This window comes from Rhamphochromis longiceps, linkage group LG1 (assembly GCF_057381845.1).
Source record: "Rhamphochromis longiceps isolate RC_006_pf linkage group LG1, R_longiceps_female_GT1.1, whole genome shotgun sequence".
Classification (NCBI taxonomy): Eukaryota; Metazoa; Chordata; class Actinopteri; order Cichliformes; family Cichlidae; genus Rhamphochromis; species Rhamphochromis longiceps.
Window position 1 is genome coordinate 37,503,452 of NC_140557.1, and position 23,345 is coordinate 37,526,796.

Below are 23,345 nucleotides of genomic sequence, written 5' to 3' on the forward strand. Positions count from 1 at the left end.
AATTGTAATGTAATATTAACGTGAAATGTAATATTTGAACCCAGGATTTCCACTAGAGATTATTTTAATCTTCTGAATGATTTTGTAATGAACAACCCACAGATGTGAAATGTAGTGACCAGATGTGCAAAGCTTGATCAGACTTACATTTAGTAAATGACGCTGACCTTACAAATCTGAAAATGACAGGTTTAACCACTGAATAAATGAATATATTTTTAATTCAAAAGCAATTCTAGGTAACTGCAGTAACACCACTGTGAGGCGGTGAGATTCTACCAGATAAAGTCTCTGTTGAGCTTCACGGTGACTGTGTTTTCTGCCTCATCTCTTTCCTTACCTCCAGGTTAAACTCAACAATGACACATCCATCCTCTGATTCACCAAAGGATGACTGCTTTCTTCTGAGAAGTCTCAGTGATTCTGGGAAAAGCTCTTTGATTGCTTCCTTGCGCTGCTTTGTAGACAGTCACAGTGTGTCATACTTTTGAGTGTTTTGTGATGGAACATTTTTATTTTCATTAAGACAAGTCGACAAAATAAAAATGCCAGACAGATTTCATTTGTGAACGGCAACTCAATATCCTCCATTTCTTTACTTGTGCCCTCTCCCCCCACATCTCAGCTCATCTAGCTCTCTCCCCTGATCATAAACACTGAGCTGCTCTAAAGCTTTTGGAGTTGGCTGTTGGCTCAGTCCCAGGTCAGTAGGTTGCCCTGTCCAATTAAACGATACACATCTCGCTACATCTCCCTCACACTTGGCTGGGCAGCCCTTCCCTTCGGAGACTCGGCTGCTGTCCTGGCCTTACATGGGAGAATTCTTATCAGAGGAAAAGAGAAGGTCGCAGTGACCGAAAGAGGAGAACATTAATCACAATTAAAGGAAGACGCGGTCACAATTTTATATACATTTCCACTGTGTGCACAGCTTAAGAGCCACTAGATTTGCAAGTTTGGTGTTTTTAACATCAAATCATACACTTGTACTATCCATTCGTCCATCTATTCGCTTCCGCTTATCCTTTTCAGGGTCGCGGGGGGCGCTGGAGCCTATCCCAGCTGTCATAGGGCGAGAGGCAGGGTACACCCTAGACAGGTCGCCAGTCTGTCGCAGGGCCAACACACAAGGACAGACAACCATTCACACTCACTCGCACATTCACACCTAGTGGCAATTTGGATTATCCAATTAACCTATCCCCACAAGCTGCATGTCTTTGGACGGTGGGAGGAAGCCGGAGTACCTGGAGAGAACCCACGCAAACACGGGGAGAACATGCAAACTCCACACAGAAAGACCCTGGCCTGATAGTGGAATTGAACTCAGGACCTTCTTGCTGTGCGGCAACAGTGCTAACCACCGTGCTGCCTTGTACACTGGTACTGAACAATATTAAATCCATATTAGTCATTGTTTGTATGTGACACGCCACATCACACAGAAACATCCACATGGAAAGCAAAACAAGGCTTTCTTTTGTTTGTTTTTTAACTGCTCTGTTAAGCCAAATTGTGGATGGATTATCTCAGTTGTTCTCCTGACTGAAGTTTGGTCCGTTTACAGCATCCTGCCATGATTTACATTTGTCCCTGACCTGAAAGTTTGGACCTGGAAACGGCTAATGATTTTAGATTTAAAGACCAGATACTGCATGGAAACACACTTCCTCTAACCGTGCCAATAAAGCACAGTCACCAATACTTCTTTACCACAACAACCTGTGTGGTCAGTGAGGACACTGGAAATAAATTTTGATTCGTTTTGTCACTACTACCCCTGCATGCTTATGCCAGTGACATGTAATGAGCATGTATTGATTTTAGGTAGCTATCTAACATTAACTGATAAGCTCTTTTCAATGCTTAGTACTTTAGTTAGTACTTTTGCACCAGCACGATAAGCCCCAAAGAGCTATTAGCCAGAAACTTGGCGTGTCTCAACATGGTGTGAGTGTGTCTTTCAGGGACAAAAGAAGATGTGCCAGTAAACAATATCAATCATGGATTGGCCTCCCCAGAGCCTGGAACTCAACTTTATTGTAAAGTGGGATCACCTTGACAAAGAACAACAACAAAAAAAAGCAAAACAAAAAAATGCAGCCAACATCCAAAGATACATTTTGGGTGTTCTTCGGGTGGCTTGGAGAACTATTCCTAAAGACCACTTTTAAAGAAATTACAAGTAGATTTGCCTACAAGAGTTCAAGCTGTGTTGAATAAAGATGGTCATACCAAATATTGACTTTCAGGCTTGTTATAATTGTATAAACTCTGTTTTTGCCTAATTTTGTATTATGTAAATATTTCTCTTTTTCCTAGCTAAGTATAAAATAATGAGGGTTGGCGGGTTACTACGGGCCATTTGATCCTTATACACCCGCTGGAAGAGCTTGGTCTCAACAAGCGCTGGACTCGTAAGTTTTATGGTCTGAATTTCTAGGCGTAACAACTTGGGTGGTGTCAGAATCTCGTTTCTGCTTTTCGTAGATGATGTGGTTCTGTTGGCTTTATCAGGTGGTGGGCTCCAGGTCACAATGGAGCGGTTCACAGCCGAGTGGGAAGTGGCGGGAATGAGAATCAGCACCTCCCAGTCTGAGGCTATGGTCCTCAGCCGGAAAAGGGTGGAGTGCCCACTCTGGGTCAGGGACAAGTGAGGAGTTTAAGCATCTCGGGGTCTTGTTCACAACTGAGGGGAGCAGAAGATTGACAGAGATGTGCAGTGATGTGGACGCTGTACTGTCGTGGTGAAGAGAGAGCTGAGGGTGAAAGTACCAGTTAACCTACGCCCCTACCCTCACCTATGGTCACGAGCTGTGGGTAGTGACAGAAAGAACGAGATCGCGAATAAAAGCGGCAGAAATTAGCCAAAGGAAATTAGCGGAATGGTTGCTGGCCTCTCCCTTAGAGATGGGGTGAGAAGTTCAGCCATCGGGAGGGGCTCAGAGTAGAGCTGTTGTTCCTCCACATTGAATGGAGCCAGTTGAGGTGGTTCGGGCATCGGACAAGGATGCCTCCTGGGTGAGGTGTTCCGGGCATGTCCCACTGGGAGGAGGCTTCGGGGAAGAGCCAGGACACGCTGGAGAGATTATATCTCTCGGCTGGCCTGGGAACGCCTTGGTGTTTCCCCGGACAAGCTGGAGGAGGTGGCAGGGGAGAGGGAGGTCTCCCTCCACCCTGCCTCAGCTGCTGTCCCTGCGACCTGATCCCAGCTAAGCGGAAGAAGATGGATGGTTGGCTCAAGAATTTCGCACAGCATATATAATTGATTTCTTTCCAAAATGGCAGTCATCCATGAAAATGCGTACATGTCTTTGCACTGTAGGTTTTATTCTGGTAGAACAGGACAGATTCTCCACCAGATACATGTAATCATCATCAAAGTGGAGCTCTAAATGCGACTGCACTGTTTTTAAGATTTGAATCTCTGTACAAGGATCACGAGAGCCCAAAACGTGTTTGTAATTCATTCCCATATCTTTGAGTATTTGAGAGTGAAAACAAACAGGCCTGTGCTGCAGTTCTGTGCTGTGTCCTGGGCGGGACAGATGTTTTTATGGGTGTGTTTTTCCTATAATAAATCAATTAGCAGGCTTGTTTTAGACATGTAATCCACTTTGAGCTTGCATTAATCTTCTTCTTTTTAACTCAGTTAGTTCCAGTTTGAATGGAGCTGCATGAGAAATGAGGGATTGCACAACAAAAAGAGAATAAAAATGTAATCCTTCATATCATGCACTATATGCAAACCATTTGTTGGGGAATGAAGTATAATATACATGCAAGAAAGAAAACAGAATGTTTTTTGCTAAATGGTTTGTTGTGATCCAACCCTCCCCTTTCTTCACTGCCTTTCAAATCCAGGCTCACAAGGAGGCTGAAGCTTCTCCCAGCTGTCAAGGGTGAGAGGCAAAGTATATATGCTGAATATGCTGCCCGTTATCAGAAGGCTGACACACAGACACACCCATTCACACTTACAGCCAATTTACAATAATAAACACATTTTCTCAGTGACAATATTTGTTAAGAGAACTGCTTTTTTATTATGTTCATTAAAAAGAATCATCAGTTTTCCAGAGATAAGCAACACTTACTCATTTATGAATGAGCATGGTTTCACAAAAACAACATTATGTGAATGTAGATCGATGAAGGAACCCACAAAACTGAGTCATTTCTCAAGTTTCACTTGATCTTTGGCTGCTGTTGTTGAACATGAAAAGATCAGCAGCAGCGACTGACTGGTTGGCCCCCTCACTGCAGGGGCCTGCACAGAGGTGAGCAGGAGTCAGCCCGCCTCCTCCTGCTCTCATTAAGACTATAGCAGCACATTAGCGAATAGCTGCAGGGCAGGGGGAGGGCAATGGCTCTAATCAACGTGAGACTAGTTTTTTATTTGGACTGACATTAGTGGAGCTCATGACTTTAGAAAAAGACCAAAAAGCACAAACAATTTTTAAACAAATGACGAACAGGATATGGCTAAAATCATCAAGCAGCTGTGCTTTTATTCAAAAAGAGTAAAGCTAATAAACCAGGCTAGAGATAAACACGGTATATCATTTATTACGTTGAACTTTACATTAGAAGTTACGACTCATTTAATCTAAAAACGGTGGGTAAATTAGATCAGCTGCTGCTTGAATATATTTAAGCATCATATTTTCCAACATTACAACAATATAACACATGGTGTAATTTACTTTATAACTAGTTTACTTGTCAGATTACTATCTATGTTTTGGTGAAATTGAACCCAACTTTCACTATTAACTAAAAAGAAAAACATTTCAACAATCAATTAAATGTCCGACCATTTATTGACCATTTCAAATGTGAACATTTGCTACAGTTGGTACAGTAAGTAGTAAGTAAGTAAGTAAAGTTTATTTATATAGGCACCCTTCACAGACATATGTCACAAAGTGCTTTACAAGGTAAAAACATAATACAGTCATAAAATACACCATGAAAACCCTGGTCTAATTAAAAGCTTTTTGAAATAAAAATGTCTTTAACTGCTTTTTGAAGGTCTCCACTGAGTCCAAACCCCGTAGAAATAGGGGAAGTGCATTCCACAATCTGGGTGCAACAGCTTGGAAAGATCGGTCCCCTCGGGTTTTAAAACGAGTGTGGGGGACCACTAAAAGGTTTTGGTTTGCTGACCTCAGGTTACGAGTGGAGGTATGTGTATGAATCAGATCAGCAGTGGGGGTGGGGGGGGGGGGGGGGGGGGTGTCTCTGTAATGCTCTAAAAGTTAAAACTAGAATTTTAAAATGGAACCTGAATCTGATTGGTAGCCAGTGCAGCGACTTTAAAACAGGGGTCATATGAGCACCCTTGTTCGAGCGGGTCAGTAGCCTCACTGCAGAGTTTTGAACAACCTGTAGGTGGGCTAGCCCTTTCATGTTTAAACAAGTAAACAGGCTGTTACAGTAGTCAAGTCTTGTAGAGATAAAAGCATGTATTATCATCTTGAGTTCACTTGTTGACACGATGGATCTAAGTTTAGAAATGTTCCTCAGGTGAAAAAAGCAGGTTCTTACTGTCTGATTTAAATGCCCCTCCAAAGAAAAAGCTTCATCAAAAATGACACCCAAGTTTCTAAGGTTATGTTTCTGTGAGGAACCTAAGTCACCCAGTCGCCGTTTAATATCAGGTATTGCACTGCCTGGTGCAATAATCAGAGTTTCTGTTTTGGCCGGGTTTAGCTGTAAGCAGTTATTGTTCAACCATTGTTTAATGTTGGTTAAACAGTCAATCAGATTGGAGAGCTTATGAGCTTCAGCAGGCTTAAACGAATAATGTAGCTGAATATCGTCAGCAAAAAGATGATAAAATACTTCAGGAAACTGCTGTATTATCTGACTTAAAGGAAGAATGTATATTAAAAACAGAATAGGTCCCAGCACAGAGCCCTGAGGAACTCCACACAACAACTCTGTAGATTCCGACATGATCTGGTCTGCAGACACACTAAAACTCCTTTCAGATATATAAGATGAAAACCAGTCTAGAACAGAGCCAGACATCCCAACCAGGTCTCTCAGTCTGTTTATCAGGATGGGTGGCTGTAGCTCAGGTGGCAGAGCAGGTCAGCCACTAATCAGAAGGTCGGTGGTTTGATCCCAGGCTGCGTCCTGGCTGCATGCCAAATATCCTTGGGCAAGATACTAACCCCATGTTTGCCTACTGGTGGTGGTCAGAGGGCCCGGTGGCACCAGTGTCCGGCAGCCTCGGCTCTGTCAGTGCGCCCCAGGGCAGCTGTGGCTACAATGTAGCTTGCCATCACCAGTGTGTGAATGGGTGAATGACTGAATGTAGTGTGAAGCGCTTTGGGGTCCTTAGGGACTGAATAAAGCGCTATACAAATGCAGGCCATTTACCATTTATGGTATGGTTGACTGTATCAAAGGCTGAGGTAAGGTCTAACAAGACTAGGACTGTGTATTCTCTGGAGTCTGCTGACATCATAATATCATCAGTAACTTTCAGTAGTGCTGTCTCAGTGGAATGCAATTTACGGAACCCAGATTGAAAACGGTCATGGATGTTATATTTCTCCAAGTATGCCGTAAAGTGGACAGCTACTGCCTTCTCAAGGAGTTTTGACATAAATGGGAGTTTGGAGATAGGTCTTAAATTTTGAAGTAGTGTTGGGTCCAGGTTGGGTTTTTTGAGCCTTGGTTCCACAATGGCATGTTTAAAAAAGCTGGGGAACACCCCAGTCTGAAGAGAAACATTAAAAAGGTTCACAACCCAAGGACCAATGGTGTCAAAGGCATTAATAAAAAGCTTAGTGGGGATAATGTCTGAGGGGCTCTCGGACGGCTTCATTTTGTCAACCAGGGCTGCTATTTCATCATATGTTACTGTTGTAAAAGTCGACCAGGAGTACAAAGGGAGTGCCTGACTCGGAGAACAAGAAAGCTTTGGGGAGATTTTAGCATTGATGTCATTAATCTTATCAACAAAAAATCGGAGGAGTTTATTAACATCTACTTTAGAGTGTACATCTAAAGGTACCACATCTGGGGAGACAATAGCACTAACTTTGTCAAAAAGAAACTTGGGATTTCTCTTGTTTTTTGTTATGAGTCTAGAAAAATATTCTGATCTAACAGTTCTCACTGTGTCATTTAAGGAGAGCATGAGATCTCGAAGATGGAGCCTGTGTACGTCAAGTTTGGTTTTCTTCCATAGTCGTTCTATTTTGCGGCATATTCTCCTTAAGTTTAAGATAGACTCATTTATCCAAGGGCATGTCTTCTTTTGTAAAGCCGAGCTTGTTTTAATAGGTGCCAGTTGATCCAAAATGGATGTGCATTCCCTATTAAAAGACTGAATAAGAACATTTACATCGTTTCCGGTAAAAAGTGGAGACCTGTCAAACATAATGGAGAACCTCTCAGCAGTAGTCTCAGTTATTATGCGTCTATGAGTTTTTAACTTCACAGGCGTCTGTTTAGAGCTAAAATTAAGTTCAACAAAGATATGGTTATGATTACTCAAATGTACATCCTCAGCAAACACATTGCCAATGTTGAGGCCAAAGGAAAAAACAAGGTCCAAGGTATGGCCTTTTACATGGGTTGGACCGGAGACATGTTGGACAAAGTTAAAAGACTCAGATATAGATAGAAGTTCAGCTGCAGAATTAGATGAGGCATCATCAATATGAATGTTAAAATCCCCAAGAATTAAAACTTTCTCCAGCTTGATAATAGAAGATAAGAAGTCCATAAAATCCTTTAAGAACTCAGTAGCAGGGCCAGGAGGGCGATAGACTAAAACACAATGAAAGATGTTCGTAGAGCCCACCTTAATTGTTTGCGACTCAAAGGAAGAATAGTTTTCAGTTTGCATACCTCTGCAGGTGAAACTGTCCTTAAAGACAACAGCAAGACCTCCACCACGGCGACCTAAACGGGGGGCGCCCAAGTAAGAGCAGTCCTCAGGACGCAGTTCGTTTAGGTGAATAAATTCGCCATCCCTCTGCCATGTTTCGGTGAGAAACAGAAAGTCCAGGCTTTTCCTTGTGAAGAGCTCATTCAGAGAGAAGGATTTGTTTCAAATCAAATCAAATCAAATCACTTTTATTGTCACATCACATGTGCAGGTACATTGGTACAGCACATTTGAAATTGAAAGTGAAAGTGAAATTCTTGTGTGCGAGCTTCACAAGCAACACAGTTGTGCAAAATACAATAATGTAAACAAGCAAAATACAAGAATGGCTACATCTGAAACTAATAAATATATGTACAATATATAATAGTATATGCATTTCTGGATGTGTATACTAAATATTTTTCTACGTGTGTGTGTGTGTGTGTGTGTGTGTGTGTGTGTGTGTGTGTGTGTGTGTGTGTACACATATTTTACAAATTAAATAAAGTAAACAATAAATAAAATATATAAAATAAAATATACAGAGTGAGACATGTGCAAAACAGTGGCGTTATTGTACAGTATGGAGTGCATAATGTTAAAGTTCCAGTAGTGAAGCTGAGGTGTCTATGACGTGTTCAGCAGTCTGATGGCCTGATGGAAGAAGCTGTCTCTCAGTCTGCTGGTACGGGACCGGATGCTGCAGAACCTCCTTCCTGATGGAAGCAGTCTGAACAGTTTATGGCTGGGGTGACTGGAGTCCTTGATGATCCTCCCCGCTTTCCTCAGGCAGCGCTTCCTGTAGATGTCTTGGAGGGAGGGAAGCTCACCTCCAATTATCCGTTCAGAGCACCGCACTACTCGCTGGAGAGCTTTGCAGTTGTAGGCGGTGCTGTTGCCATACCAGGTGGTGATGCATCCAGTGAGGATGCTCTCAATGGCACAGTGATAGAAGGTCCTGAGGATGCGGGGGCTCATGCCGAATCTTTTCAGTCTCCTGAGAAAGAAGAGGCGCTGCTGCGCCTTCTTCACTGTTTTGTTTGTGTGTACTGACCACGTAAGATCCTCAGCCAGATGTACACCAAGGAACCGGAAGCTGCTCACTCTCTCCACAGCAGCGCCGTTGATGGTGATGGGGGTGTGTACTTCTCTGCACCTCCGGAAGTCCACTATCAACTCCTTTGTCTTTGCGACGTTGAGGGTGAGATGGTTGTCTTGACACCAGTGGGTCAGGGCGCTGACTTCCTCCCTGTAAGCTGTCTCATCACTGTTGGTGATAAGACCCACCACTGTAGTGTCGTCCGCAAACTTCACAATGATGTTGGAGTTGTTAGTGGCCGTGCAGTCGTAGGTGTAGAGTGAGTACAGGAGAGGGCTCAGTACACACCCCTGTGGAGCACCAGTGTTCAGTGTGATGGGGGATGAGGTGATGCTGCCCAGTCTGACCACTTGGCGTCTGTCAGACAGGAAGCTAAGGATCCAGCTGCAGAGGGAGCTGCTCAGTCCTAGATCCTGCAGTTTCCTGTCCAGCTTCGAGGGAACGATGGTATTGAATGCTGAGCTGTAATCTACAAACAGCATCCTCACATACGTGTCTCTCTTCTCCAGGTGTGACAGGGCAGTATGTAGTGTCAGGGCTATGGCATCATCAGTGGACCTGTTGTGGCGGTATGCAAACTGTAGAGGGTCCAGTGAGTCGGGTAGTGCAGAGCAGATGAAGTCCCTGACCAGCTTCTCGAAGCATTTGCTTACGATGGGGGTCAGGGCTACAGGTCGCCAGTCGTTCAATGAGGAGATGGTGGAGGATTTGGGTTCAGGGACGATGGTGGCCATTTTGAAGCAGGCTGGGACTACAGACAGAGAGAGGGAAAGGTTGAAGATGTGCGTGAACACTCCAGCCAGCTGAGCCGCGCATGACTTGAGGACGCGGCCGGGAATCCCGTCCGGACCAGTAGCTTTGCGTGCGTTCACCTTCCTGAAGCACCTCCGCACATCCTCCTCAGACACAGTGTGCGCACTGACGTCATCCGCGGTGCGCACACTGTCCGGTCTCATGGTGTTCGCTGTGTCGAATCTAGCGTAGAATACGTTTAGATCCTCACACAGAGAGGCCATGGTATTTGTTTGCGATGGAGCGGGCGTTCAAGAGCGCGATCCGATTAAAAGCTGGCAGTGCAGGTTTCCCATCAGCTTGTCGGAGTGGAATTGACAGCAAACACCGTGTCCGCGCGCGAGGTCTCCAGCAGCGCCACGGAACCGGCGGGGCCAACCACCGGTTGTGCGATGCGGGCTGTGAGGGCGCAGCGGTGGGGAGATAATTGGCAAAATCCAGAGCATCAGATGGGCAGGATCCACGCTGTAGTGGCTGCAAGTACGTATTTCCAATCAAATCCGGAAGGGTAACTGGCAGCAGAAACCGGGGACGCCTCCAGACGAGTCGGGAAATCTCCGATCTGTAGGCTCGTCTGATGTGTACCTGGATGCCGGCCCTACAGCCTCCTTTCCTCGATTTCTTCTTGGAATTGCTTAGGGCATGTTTCGCTGGTAGCAAGAAGTAATCCGGTGAGGTGGAAGAGTGCACAAATGGTGGGGGGAAAGTTTTTCTATAACTGTCCCAGTCATCATAAAGACGTTCCATAGAGTCTTTGATGTGGAGCAAGGAAGAACGGTCGTAAATCACAGCAGCATAGCTCCATATATTAAACGTCAGGGCTGATATAAAAGCATAAAATACAATACAGCATAGGCAGGTAGACGGCAAGCTGAGCAAAGGCGCCATCTTCCTGTCACAGTCAGCTCAGTCTGATCAATTACAACCATGAACCATATATAAAAGATGCTAGTCACCATGACATTACCCACTGGTTTTTAAGGCCTCTTGAGAAGCTTCATGTGGAGCGTTTGGCTGTTGCCATACAGATGTTTAAAACAAGACATGATGAGTGAAGAGCAGCTCAAACTGAGAAACTGAGGAACACTGCATGTTTATATGGTACTGACTTATTAATTGGTAGGAAGCCACATCCAAAAGAATACAGTTATTTATCATCTATGTTGCTCTTGGACGTGAAACTAACAAACCACAAATCCAATAAGAACGCACTGAGGTTATATTGCCCTGTCATATATGTATGTGCTCTTAACCTGAAAGGTATAAATACGGAAGTGTGTGTGTAATAAATGGTGGCGCAGAGGAAGGTGTGTCCCTCTGATGTAAAACTCTAAACAACGTGTGTATGGTTTATTCCTCCGTGAGATATGCGAGTTACCCCGGTATTTCTGCCCTAAAAAAATGGAACCTCCAACAGGTTATGGGCCCAGAAGGGATGTGGGAAGCCGGTGGAACCGTCTATGCTTCGACGGAGACGAGAGAAACTACGAATTGTGGGAAACAAAGTTCCTGGGATACCTGCGGCTACTTGGGCTAAAGGCTGCCATTCTGAACGAGCCCGGCGAGTCGGAGGAAGAAGACAAGGACTTGGATGAAAAGAATGAAGTAGCTTATGCAGAGCTAATCCAAGTATTGGATGATAGAAGTCTTTCACTCGTGATGAGAGATGCCAAGGATGACGGACGGAAAGCGTTGGAAATTCTGAGAGAGCACTACGCCGGTAAGGGGACACCACGCATGATTAGCCTGTACACGGAGCTAACGTCGCTACAGAAAACGCCCAGTGAGAGCGTCACAGACTATATGATAAGGGCTGAGACTGCCATTACAGCTCTGAGGAATGCAGAAGAGACATTAAGTGATGGACTACTTATTGCAATGGTGCTAAAAGGGTTGCCTGAATCTTTCAAGCCGTTTGCCATACATGTAACCCACAGTGACAAAGCAATGACATTTAGTGAATTCAAAGCTAAATTAAGAAGCTACGAGAGCACCGAAAAGGCCACATGTTCTGAAGACAATGTGATGAAGGCAAATAACTGGAAGAAAGAGAGAGACAATGCAGAAATCATATGTTACAATTGTGGAAAAGAGGGTCATATAGCACGTGAGTGTTACACAAAGACCGAAAGGAAAGAACAAAAAGTGAAGCAGTGGTGCGGTTACTGTAAAAGCTCAACGCATAAGGACAGCGACTGTCGCCGACGAAAGAAGATTACTGCTAAACACGTAACCGATGCAGAAGATCATAGTTTCGCGTTCAAAGCTAAAGACTGTGGAAATCAAGGGCTGAAACAGAGAGGCCTAATGGTTGATACAGGGGCCACTTCTCACATTATTACGGACATTCAGAGATTTAAGAGTTTTGATGAGACATTCACACCTGGAAGACACTTCATGGAATTAGCTGACGGGACCAGGACGAGTGGGGTCGCACTGAAGAGGGGAGATGTGGAGGTCTATCTACAAGACAGCGAGGGACGAAAGGTGAAGGCGACACTGGAGGGAGCACTTTACATTCCCTCTTACCCGCAAGATATCTTCTCGGTTCAGGCGGCGACGGCCAAAGGAGCCTCAGTAACCTTCAAGAAGGGCTGCAACCAGCTTATCCATAAGAACGGGACAAGGTTTAAGATAAGTGAATATGAACGCCTATACTATTTGAACTGAAGTGTGTACAAAAGGCAAATTTATCCAAACCAGGAATAGAGAGCCTGATGAAAGAGCAGAAGAAGCATTAGAGCTAGTGCACACTGACTTAGCTGGACCGATAGAACCAGAAGCTAAAGACGGGTTCAGGTACACGTTAGCATTTACTGATGATTACTCAGGCACAATGTTTGTGTACTTTCTAAAGGCTAAAAGTGACACCGTAAAAGCAACTGAAAAGTTTTTGGCAGACGTCGCCCCCTATGGGCAAGTAAAGAGAATCAGATCAGACAATGGTACTGAATTTACATCTAAAGAGTTTCAGACATTGTTAAATAAAAACACGATAAGGCATGAGACATCAGCGCCGTATTCACCTCATCAGAATGGGACTGCCGAGAGACAATGGCGAACACTTTTTGAAATGGCACGGTGTATGTTGATCGAAAGTAACCTGCCAAAAAGATTATGGACTTATGCTGTTATGACTGCCGCAGTAATTCGTAATAGGTGTTACAACAGACGCACAAAGCAAACCCCTTATTACATGCTGACAGGAAAGAAGCCAGACATGTCGAGGATGGGGATTTTTGGATCAGTTTGCTACGGTTACGGGCACAACAAAAAAAAGTTAGACGCGAGATGTGACGAAGGAGTTTTTGTGGGTTACGATAAAAACAGTCCGTCGTATCTAATCTACTACCCTAAAACAGGACGAGTTCTTAGACATAGGTTGGTCAAGTTCCTCACTAAAAGTGTGGTTGAGCACCAAACCCAGACCACTCAGGTTGATGACAATGGAGATGATGATTTGACTTCAGGGGACATCTTGAAGTACCCCGCTAGAAAGGACAAAACAGGGAATGACCAGAGATCAGATGAAAGTATGATCCTGGAACCTGAAAGTGACATTCAGGACAATGGCATAAATGATGCACAAAACTCAGACAAACAGAGTGATAGAACAGAGTCTGAACGATATCCCAAACGAAACAGGAGAAGGCCAGATTACCTGAAAGACTATGTCCAAACTGCAGATGACGACCAAACATCACTGACTGTAGATTACTGTTACAGGGTGATGTACGACATACCAAAGACTTTTGAAGAAGCTATGCAGTCATCGAACTCTAAGTGTTGGTCAGATGCTATGGAAGATGAAATGAGATCCTTGAAAGACAATAATACGTTTACTTTAACCACGCTGCCAGAAGGTAAAAATGCAGTGGGGGGGAGATGGGTGTATGTGATAAAAGAGAACCCAAATCAGACTAAAACATTTAAAGCAAGATATGTTGCTAATTCTATAGCCAAGTCCAAGGCATTGATTACAAAGAAACCTTTTCGCCGACTGCAGATATGACGTCAGTGCGTACGCTGATGCAATTAGCAGTACAGCACAACTTTAAACTCCATCAAATGGACGTGAAGACTGCTTATTTGCATGCCCCAATTGATTGTGAGGTGTATATGCAGCAACCAGAAGGTTTTGAAGTAAAATCAGACACAGGTGAAAAACTGGTCTGTAAACTAAGCAAATCACTATATGGTTTGAAACAATCTGGCAGGAACTGGAATAAGATGTTACATGACCATTTATGTGAAAAAGGTTACAAACAAAATCCTGTAGACCATTGTGTATATTCCAGACAGACAGCGAGTGAGACAGTGATTCTTATCATCTGGGTTGATGATGTAATCATAGCTGCCAACGGTGAGGACGCTATCAGAAACGTGAAACAAATGTTGGATGAGAAATTTAAAATGAAGGATCTTGGTGAGCTCAAACATTTCTTGGGTATTGACTGTATACAAGAGAACCATGAGATAAGACTAAATCAGACACGGTACATCACAAAAATCCTGGAAAAGTTCAAAATGTCTGACTGTAAGCCACGTTCTACTCCTTGTGAACTCAAAAATGATTTTGGTGCACATGGTGAATCAGTTGATTCAGGAAAATATAGAGAATTAGTGGGCAGTTTGATTTACTTAATGACATGTACAAGACCAGATTTGAGTTGGATAGTGAGCAAACTGTCACAATCCCTGTCTGAGCCAAAAGAGCATCATTGGACAGCAGCAAAACATGTATTACGTTACCTTAAGGGGACACTAAACAAAGAGCTGTGCTATAAAAGGATAGAAGGAAACCTAAATCTTATAGCATACAGCGATGCAGATTGGGCCACAGACTTGAGTGACAGGAGAAGTACAACGGGTTATTGTTTTGTACTATCCAAAAATGGGCCAGTGATCTGCTGGAAAACCAGGAAGCAAGCTACAGTAGCTTTGTCAACGTGCGAGGCAGAGTACGTGGCGATGGCCGCCACAGTACAAGAAAGCTTATACCTCTCACAGCTACTTGGACATTAAAAGGCAATATTCACCAGTTACCATTCTTGCAGACAATCAAGGTGCAATTGCATTGTCCAAAAATCCTATAAACCGTCAAAGATGTAAACACATCAATATCAAGTATCACTTTATTAGGTCTGCTATAACTGAGAAGGAAGTACAAGTTAAATATTGTGCAACAGAAGACATGGTAGCAGACATCATGACTAAGGCTGTAAGTAAAGTGAAAATAGATGAATTTACGCATATTTTGGTTGGAACATAAAATGTTGATATGTGAATATCATGTAAATATGTATATCATGTAAATGTGTAATGTATAGTGTTAAGAGCAAGTGGGGGTGTTGCCCTGTCATATATGTATGTGCTCTTAACCTGAAAGGTATAAATACGGAAGTGTGTGTGTAATAAATGGTGGCGCAGAGGAAGGTGTGTCCCTCTGATGTAAAACTCTAAAAAACGTGTGTATGGTTTATTCCTCCGTGAGATATGCGAGTTACCCCGGTATTTCTGCCCTAAAAAATGGAACCTCCAATGTGTTGCCTAGCAACCACATGCCAAAAGGTAAGACCCTTGATATAGTTAAGTAAGCGAGGGTGTACATGTGTGCCAGTTTTGGTTGTTCAGCACCTGATCCTCATGCAGTCCTTCTGACAGGCAGTCACCATCTTTTATATACAGTCTATAATTATAATCTATGCTTTTGTGTTTTGTGTCATATTTAACAATGCATAACAACAGCTCTTACACAGTACGCACACCTACACATCTCTCTGTTGACCTTTTTAAGTGTCTGTGGAGCAACATCACCTATAACCACAGATGAATCACATGCACCGGCTTCACTGGGCTGTAGATCTGGAATATTGCACATATGCCATCGACAGATCATAAAATTTTGACTTGAAACACTGGTTTGGTCTGGTCTCCTTATGATGACTCACAAAGTGGGTTGCCATGAGCAGTGACTGTGACTTGGCAACAAACCCATATGTAGACAGGTACCTCACCTGTGTCTAACGTCAGCAGGTCTTAAGAAAGGTAAAGTTCTCTGCACTCTCCCCACCCTTACATTGTAATGTGAGTGAACTCACGAACCTTGCCTTAAACACGCCCTAACAGACAGGTAGCTCTCACATTCCCACCCTGCACAAATAAACAACAGCTCCACACAGCTATCATGCAATTACACGGATTCTATTATACCGCTTTGGCTTGATTATGCTGCAGGTGAGAATGTGACCTCTGACCTCCTGGAAGCCGAGAGTCACGTCAACACCGGAGACACCTCAATTCAAGATCTCTGCTCATTTAAATTCTTTGTGTGGGATCTCGGTGTAAGTGTTTCTGTATGGCGCCCTACAAATATCTGCACACCCACCAAGTTTGGAAAAGCAACATGTCTTCCAACCAGAGGCAAGACTTGACCTTTGACCCACCCTGAGATTTAATGACCCAAGACTGACTGGTGGAGGGTCTGATGCTTACGTGGAGCACGCGTTTGAATAAAATGAAAGAACCAGATGTTCAGTCTGAAGCGCCGGATTCCGGCTCTGATCCCTGGATCTGTGCTTACTAAGTAGTCAGTGGCCTTGGTCTGGGTTAGGGTTCGGGACTGTGAGCCTCTCTGAAGACGAGGCAAAAGTCTCTGTGGCTCAGCAGCTGTTTCACTTGAAGACGTAGTAAAAAAAGAAAAAAAGAAATCCAGTATCACTGTTTGTTAACCCTTTAAGACCTACCATAGAACCAAGTCCGCCAGAGCTTATATTATATTTTTACATGCTGTAGTGCCATTTTAGGGAGCATTTCAAGTTGCTATACATCAATACAACCATTATAGCCCAAATTTTAATAATATGTATGCATTAAGTGCATAGTAACTACATAAATTGCAAAAAAGTGCAATAAACTACAAAAAAAACTGACAATCGTTTTTGTTTTTTTAACATATATTTCTAGCTAGAGAAATTTAAGAGGCTTATGCCTCAGAACTGTAAATACAAAAAAGTTGCACAAAATAGTTTCCCACCACAGGAAATTTATTTTGAGTGTCTTCATAGTTTTATTTTTGAAATACACCAATTTTTATATACTGTAGGAAAAACGAAAATAAATATTATAATGCAAATTTGCAAAAAAACAGCATATGCATCAAAATAAACTATTTCCAGCAGTACAATTTGACTTCTAAGCATCCCAAAAACAATACAGAAAGTCATAAAGTCAAACATAACTTTTAAAAACACCAGTATAGGCTGATGAGGCCCTGAAGGTAAAAAACTACATTTCCATGAAAATGACGTCACTTCCGGTTCCGGGCAGGTAATGGCAGACATGCGATCGTTTGCGCTGATGATCTATTCCAAAGTGTTACGAACAGCTGATCGGATCGGTAAACCGTGTTTCTGGAATATTATGTTTTTGTTGCTGCAAGTGGTTTTTATGCAATTTTTGCAAATATGTGGAAGGAAACTGTGACCAAGGACAAGTTGATGGCATAAGATGTAAGTACAACTCCTCCAGTTTCATATGCAAAAAAAATTATTGCGCTAGCTTACGTGGTTGCAGTTCTACCGGGATTTAAAAATAGCTATGCAAAACGGAGCGTGCCCGCTCCCACCGGCTTTAAAGGGTTAAACGCTCAGAGAGGATTGTGGTTAATTGTAAAATAATTATAGATGGCCACTGCCAAAATGTCTAGACTCAACTATGGTGCCTTCCCTTTGTTTGGCTTGCTTTGCTTCACTTGATTTCACTTTGCTCCTTCCACCACAGGGAGAACAACCTTGGTACACCACCATACTTCGGGGATTATGAGATTATCTTTTCACAGCCACTTTGATTGAAGCAGAGCCTCTCAGGTCACCGACAGTCACGGTCTCACAACATGAGAATGTGGAGAGATGCACGCAACTGATGTTGTGATGACATGTGGGCTAAACCCACCATGTTTTAATGGGCTTTTCAAAATGTCTTCTATCCACATAAAGAGTGAAGCCTGTCTTAGATTAAAAAAACATAAACACTAAGTAGACATAAATGTATCCTGAGGGTTGGGAGTCAAGTTTCAAGTCTCTGTCAGATTTTCTACATCATGGATTAAAAACATTAATGATCCAGTGGCAGAAGCTATGATTTAGATCACATCCAGTTCAGTTATTCCTTGTTACCAATCAGTTTTCACATTGTACCACAAAGGTTCATCCTGCTAACAGACAAAAACGTCACATGTCCGCCTTGGACACAAAGAGACTAAAGAGTAAAAGCTTGAGTTCAGATAGACACAAAGAGCAGTAAAGCCTTATCTACCTGGTCCATGACACTAGAAAGCGTCCGTCTGTGGAATGACTGCATGGCTTCATCTTTGTCTCCGACAGAGCCCGTGGGCCCCTGCAGATAAGCCAGTACCTGCTTCAAAGTAACATGGAAAGTGTATAAATGTGAATATCCACAACAGGAAATCATTCAAAGTGGATTCCACCTTCTACCATTTGTTAACCTTCTGTTACTCTCACCTGTGGAAAGACTAGTTTTACATTATAGGAGTTTCTGAGGTTTACTTTAAAAAGTCTTTGATTATTGGCTGAATCTTTCCAAGAAATCGGCACAAGAGACAGCGAGAGTTTACTTTGCTGCTGGATCGATAACAGCATTCCAGTTGTTTGCCTGAAGTCAGTGATTGTTCTCAGCTACTGTTTGTACCGACAGAGGAACACAAAGTGACAACAGTGAAAAAGATGAAATGACCAATAAGTGTTTCATTTTAGTTTGCTCTGTTCTGGACGTTGACCAACAAAGTAAGTGAGAGTGCAATGATTGGACATCCTGCCAGCTTCCTACTGCAACGTTGACGTCCTGCGTCCTCCAGCATACTCTGTTCCTTACCTAAACCAAAAATATTATTTCCACTGACGAGGACACATCTGAACCATCTCCCATCCTGATTATCACTCTCATGCCTTGATTTCATTCAAGAAAACATCTTTAATGTGGGTATTTTTGTAGCTGTGGCTGTGATCTGACCTATTTGAGCAGATAATCTGTTTTGTGAATTAAAGTACTATTTTTGCCCTGTCCTTTATTCTTGTCTTAGGTCATTTGGGTGTATCTAAAAACAAAGGGTTTTTTTGCATAGAGTTTTAAACTGGGAGAAGCTGTGACTGAGAACTGAAGTACTTCATGACTTGGACGGACATCAAACTCTCCACGTTGAATCATCACGAGAGTTTCCGGTATGATGGCGCCTGTGTTCGCTTGTCTTAACAAGTCCTCCCTGGAGCGTGTGCAGGTTGTTCAGACTAAGAGTCCAAGTACTCCCCATCAACATCAGAGTCCACTTGAAGATTTTGGTTTTAAAATGTTAGAGCTCTGCATGGGCAAGCAGCAGTGCACATCAGAGAGCTTTAGCTCCATACATCCACAGCAGGTCCCTGAGGTCATGTGATAAGGACCTGCTGTGGATGTATGGATACAAAACTAAAGGAGCTTTAGCAACAGTGGCCCCCAGACTCTTGATCTCTTTTCTTCTGAGCCTGAGATCTGTGGACTCGCTGGTCTCTTTCACTAAATCTCTTTAAACTTTAACTCTAAGCACCTTATGATATTTGACTTGAAGAGTGATATATAAATACAATTTTACTTACTTTACAAATGTGGTTCTTCGATTAATAAATAATTAAAATGTTATAAAGAATTCAGTATCTTTATCTGTATAATAAGAAGCTTAAATAAATGTAATAATACAGTTATAATAATGGTACAGTTGCCTTCCTTCCATGTATGGGCCTTTTTACTCTTAAAAATGTACGAGGACCTAAGTTGAAGAATCTGAATCTGACTGTTTGACTGATGTGTTCTTAATTACAGCTCCCAGGGAGCACTGAGATTTAAACCAGCCAGCCCCAGAGTTTAAAATGAAGACTGGATAATTCACAGATGTAACTGGCAAATTGTGATGCAGTACTTTTTTCCTTGCGGCAACATTACTCCAATCAGCTCCAACATTAAAACCATCTGCTCGCTCATGTAGGTCTCCCATCAAACAGCTCTGACCCATTAAGGCGTGGACTCCACAACAACCCAGAAGATGTCCTGTGGCATCCACAACAAAGAAGTTTGTAACAGGTCCAAATAATCCTGTCTTTGCAACCTGAACCACCTTCTTCCATTGCTCCATGGTTCACATCCACCCTTTTCACACAGGAAGCGGCGTGCACTGCGCTGGGCTCTGGCTGTACTACATCACTTTCTTGCTTCCACTCATGATCTTCATTCGTACTACAGGCTCTGAACTTCTATTGGTCACACAGCTATACTGTCGCAGCTAGCATGTTGCAGTTTCTATATGAAAGGGCCCTAACTCTCACATGTAGGCACATTTGATTATGGACAGCATAAACAAAGTTCCAAACCAAAGACTGTATAAGACTGTAATGCAACATCACCCTGGACTATGCATTTCCAAGCCTCACCATTGGTGATTTGGATGTATCTTTGGAGCCAGAAGTGAAGGTATCAGTTATCAGCTAATGCTAGCAAGCTGTATTCATAGGCAAACGTGTAGGTGCACAGATCTGCTAATTAGTATCAAGCTAAAAAGATACTCGAATAGGGATGGGTATCGTTTAGGTTTTATCCGATACCGGTGCCAAATCGGTACTTTTGAAACGGTGCCGGTGCTTAAACGGTGCTCGAACCGGTGCTTAAAGAATGGAGAACACAAACTTTGTCCAAAAACCTCTCATGTTCAGCTGGGTTTTTTTGTAAAAAGATAACAATGTTAGCCTTTTCTGCAGCTATGGGGCATATATGGCATCACTCTTGGCTGGAAGCAGTGCTTAAACAATGGAAAAAACACAAACTTTGTCCAAAAACCACTCATGTTCAGCTGTTTTCCACTTTTTCTTTGGTCATTTTAGCCTTTTTGGCCAGGGTGAAGGGAGTATCTGCCATCAAACAAGAAGACAGCCGCATGTAGCTACGACGGTGTTTGCTAGTTCACCTTACATGCATTAATGTAATAACGTGGTTAGCCTACTCAACGTAAATTACACACGAACAACATTAAGCTACTCACGCAGAGAAGAACAGCTGCTGCTGCATCATCATCCTCATCATTTCTGCTACACTGGCAGGGCTAGGGGCCAGGACTCTCCTCTTCGGGTTTTTGGGGGATGTTGCTCCGGGTCCGATAACTGGCAACCCACCCGACGTGCACAGTGTGAGGTCTCGCAGCAAGCTATCAAATACGGCGCATTCCTCGGCTTTTAAAAAAAACGCTATGCGTCACCAGGTGTTTCATCGGATTCGAGGTGTTACCTCCTTTGACAGTATCACAGTATCAGCTTAAAGCACTTGTTGCTGCTGAGTTTGCATATTTTGCTGTGAAGTACAGCCAGACTTTTGACCGCTTCGCCTTGGACATTTTAATCTGTAGCTCTGCTCTAACAGAATGTACGTACCTGGCCCCGCCTACTATCCTCGGAAACGTAAAATGATTGGCTAGAAGTGTATCACAGCTCAGAAAAAAAAGCACCGAAATAAAGCACCGAAATGTGCGCTGCTTTTCGGTCTGGTTACTACCGTTTATGTCAGAACCGGTGCCATCGTGGCACCGGATACCGGTACCCATCCCTATACTCGAATTTTACTCATCAAATTTAAGGCACAGATTTCTTGGATGGTCAGTACTACAAAACAGGTCACTTCATTTGTGAGATGTTTCCATTAAAAATGGAGTGGAGGCCTAGCAAACCCAGGCCTCATTGGGCACTCGGCCTGGACTACATTTATTTGCGTCCATTAACCAACTTTCAGCATTTTAAATATCTGAACAGGTGAGTTTAAAAAAATCCAGCTCCTGTACAGTTATTATGGAGGGAGACTATCAATAGAAAGAGACTGAAATGTTTTTTGTCCCAGGCTGCCATGTTCAAATGCCAGATTTGAACATGGCAGCCTTTGGGGACTGATTCAGTTTGGAGCCAGCCTCACATGGCCATTAGAGAAACTGCTTGTTGTTGGTACTTCCACATTTTTCTGGAGGTTTGCACTTGCTCCATAAACTTTTAGCAGCCTTTACATTTTAGCAAGTCTTTTAGAAGAGCAAGAATCTCCCCATGGCCATTACTATTCACAGCTTTCTGAAGCTAGTAACCACAACATACAGGGTACCCTCCACAAGACCTGCCCTCTTGGCACTGCTATGATTTTCTAATATAGCCATCATCAAAGTCTCTATGATCATTATCTCCATTTTTTCCTGTTTCCAGCATTTCAAGCACTGCCCATTCACTTGTTGCCTGATGATCAATGTTGTTCCCTCGGTTCCAGTGGTTTTCATGGTACTATCACCTGCTTCTCTAATGGAGTCTCAGGCTTTCAGGTGTGATAGCAGTTACAGCCAAAATACAGGAGATATTTTCATAATTTCAAAAACTACCTTCAATCTTCATCATGGACCAGATGCTTTATATGCACGTAGAGGCCATTGCAGAAAATGTCTGTAAAAATGAAAACTGGAGTGCAAAATCATGTACCTCAGCTTTGTATCTGTTAAATTAAGAACATTGTATTTATTAGAAGAAAACTGAGGCTTGCATAACTTTTTGTCTTTCGTTACACATCAAGGATAATCCATCAATTACAAAGAGCCACTTAAAAAAAAAAAAACACTAATGTCTTTCTCTAGTGCTTAAAGCGCAAATCCCAGGCGAGAGAAAAGGATTGAAATTCCTTGCTGGAGGAGAGAGTGACATCGTTGCGTGTTACACCAAATTAGTGTCCTCGTTTTGAAGCTATATGCTCAGTGTTCCATGGTAAGAAGATTAAATCTGTTCATGAGTCTGACAGCTCCTTCCCAAACAAACATTCCTCTGAAGAGTTACCCGACACAGAAAATGTGCCCTGAGCCAATTCTTTCTCTCCTCTTTCTCCTGCTGCACACCAGCCTGGCTGACAGCGGTCCTACAAATGTGCCCTGATGCACGGCATCAAATGCACACCAGGTCCATTTGAGAGGCAGATATGAAAAAAGCTTTGCAAAGTTTGAGTCTCTCTGCAGTCCTCTGTGTTTGTGTTCTCTGTTGCAGGGTAAGGATTAGATAAAATATTACCAGGGTATTTATAGGCAGTGACATTTAGGAGATAAAGGTAGAGTATCAGGGCGTGTGGAATGTGGAGTCGGGACTTGTAATATCACTGATATGGCAGGGGGATTACCTCACCCTCTGGTAGGAAGTAGCCTACAGCAGACTGGATATGACTTCTGCCCCTGGCTTCACAGGCGACTGCAGGATCAACTAAGCTGCTCCAAGTCAAACCAAATGCACAAACCAAATAAAGCGAAATACAGAAGCACCCGAGCAACGAGCTTTTTCAAATATGCTCCAAAACAACTGAGAAAAGATGCCCCACAGCACAAGTTTTCCTTGAACTTCTTGGAATGGATCAAACCACAAAACAAACACCGTCCAACCCACTGGGGAAGAGAAAAACTCAACTGTCCCTGGAATTTATCACCTCCCATCCTTCAATGCAGTGCAAGAAATGTTC

At 43.0% G+C, this 23,345-nt stretch overlaps 1 protein-coding gene across 1 annotated transcript in view; it reads right to left on the reverse strand.

Moving 5' to 3' along the window:
* The window catches only part of adamtsl5 (ADAMTS like 5), a 63,874-nt gene that overhangs the window by 39,538 nt on the left and 991 nt on the right, over positions 1–23,345 (reverse strand). The gene's annotated exons all lie outside the window — the stretch shown is intronic.